This window comes from Erpetoichthys calabaricus, chromosome 3, assembly GCF_900747795.2.
Source record: "Erpetoichthys calabaricus chromosome 3, fErpCal1.3, whole genome shotgun sequence".
Classification (NCBI taxonomy): Eukaryota; Metazoa; Chordata; class Cladistia; order Polypteriformes; family Polypteridae; genus Erpetoichthys; species Erpetoichthys calabaricus.
Window position 1 is genome coordinate 530,818 of NC_041396.2, and position 2,597 is coordinate 533,414.

The following is a 2,597-nucleotide window of genomic DNA, read 5'->3' on the forward strand; positions in this document are numbered from 1 at the left end:
ATGGATCTGAAAAATACAGAACAGTAAAACAGCGCGACTGTACTTGACAGAAATAATTAAAACTAAAGTGAACCACTGGAGCACTGAGTGTGCCGACGTTCTCTCCCTCGTCCGCGCCCTGCAGTGTTTGATACGGTCGCGTTCTTTCTCTGTAATTCCTTATTGCAACAACTTAACTGAAAGTGTAAATTGGGAGTTTGCTCCCTACAGTAAAATCAAAGGAAACTTGATGAACTTTACCTGAAGGTCTCAAACGGGCTAACTGAGGTCCATCCTGAAAGTGCTCTTCATTGTTTTGAACTCCTTCTATGATGATGATGATGATGTTTCATTGCAGGTCTTCTCCGTCTCTCAGAAACTTCAGGTTTGTGTTCCAGAAAATTCCTTCTGAATGTTTTCAAGTCACTTCTGGGTTTTTGTTGTCTGGCACGTCCTGATAAAGACCCCCCAGCTCTGCCGTACCCCTGGACTCGGCGTGAGGTCCAGTTGTGCAGGACGGCCAGCTGTTTGAAGTTGGCCCTGCATTAGAAAGGCCAGAGCAAATCAACAGGTGTCTTCTGCCAAAATGTCCAGAAGGACATGACATCACCTTACTGACCCCCTAATAGATTACGAGTGGCCACAAAAAATTAGGGGTCAGTAATACAGGTGTGTGGGGTGCCATTTTGAGGTTGCTAATCTGTGTGTGTGTGTGAGAAAAGTGAAACAGACCGACTCCTTTATTTAGCTAATAAAGCTGAATGTTACCAGGATGGCACATCAAGGGCAGTAGGCATCCGTTAAGAAAGGACGTTTCGATTCATCAACACTTAGGCGTAAAAAGACCCTCGCAATAGAAAAGCTAAACTCCCCAATACCTCGAATACAGCCTGACGGCTTTCACTGGGATGTGCAGATGATGTAGAAAACCCCGAATGAGCCCACAAAGGTTTTTTCATTTGCTGATATGTCATTAATCATTGGAAGGCTAGGCTGCCCCCCCATACCCCCCCCTGCCGTGCCGCAGCGCTGATGGCAATCGCACAGAAACGTTAAGTGACAGGAGCCAAGGTGGGCAGGTGCTACTGGGTGTGGTGGCCATCACTGGACCAGCAAGAAAGGCAAGTATGTCATGTGTGATGTGTCACCCTCCCTTCATGTGACCTGTGGCCTCGTGCAAATACCAGAGTAGAGACTACAGTTCCCATCAGCCAGTGCGCTGCTTCAGATGATTCCATCCACACTCAGACATTAAAGAAACGCCTTGACAAAGGGGATGCGAAGAACAAAGTCCCACTGGACCCAGTTTGACCTTTTTAAGGTCGTTGATGACCCCCCCCCCCCCAGGTCAGCAATCGAAGAGCGAGCGTTGGGGGGGGGGGGGGCGGTGGGTATCCACTTCATGGATTAGAGTTGGGGTTCCCCCTGTTGAAATGACGTGTAGCGTTGTCGATGGCTTTGGCGGACTGGGTGTGTGACACGTGACAATCAGACATAAAATGATCAGCCGAAGGAGATGCCAGTTTTTAGAATGCGATGAGAAGAGAAGTGGACGGCGCTTTTGAGTAACTTTAATTGAAATTCAAATACCCAGCATGCACTACAGCGGCTCTAATGCTAATGGAGAGTCGATACTTGTAGCCGTTTACAGCTTTGAATGAATCAACTTCTAATGGCTTTAGTAACATCACCAACTACGAGTCACACCAACCCCACCAAAGACGGCATGTCCAGCAGTAAGCGGCTCAGGCGATCTTACCTGGAAAACGAAACAAATCCAAATACCGAAAATCACAGCGTTAGTTACGAACTGGACTTCTGACGCACCCGATGGCACCAGAAGTGAAGCCAGTGACTCGGACAACAAGACTTTGATATTCGAGTGTGTAGCGGTGGTCCTAAGAGCCGCCCACCCCGGAGCCTGCGGGGTGTCGTGTTAGACCACCTCAGGAGGGGTTCGTTGAGTTGGAGTCCCCTCCATCACTTGGTGGCAAGTGCCAAGTTTAATTTCCAGTGGAGGACGTTTAGACTTGGGACGTCTCAAATGAGGCTCACGTGAATTTGTCAAATATCTGATACCACCACGACTCCTCAAGGTCACCACTTCACTTCTTATGGACCGGGTGGGTGGCTTACGCCAATTCAGACTTTCTTTCTGCTGCGAATTCCATGACACTGATGAGGTGCCACTTTACTGAATAAACTCGCTTTACAAAAATGAAGCTGGTAAGCAGACCTGGGATAATAAAGTCCACCTGCCTGTCCTTCCCCATTCATAAGTGCAAACGGGCCGATAGAATGAAGCCTGATCTTTACAATGATCACAGAATCCTCAAACTATCTAATCGACTAGACGTGCCCTTGAATTCTATAAACCACCTATTCTGAATGATATAATACTGTTCTGTGTGTGTGGGGGGGGGTGTTAAAATAAAAAAAAAATTCTCGTAAGACCCATGTGTAGAATTTATAAATATTTAGTAAAATTATTTATGTTGTGTGTAAATTATAATAAAAGGAGTGTTACTAATGTATATGCGCACACACCCCGCTGCAAGATGGCCGACTTTGCCGGTTTCAAAGTGACTTCCGCTAGCCCATCTAGATATCGACGCTCC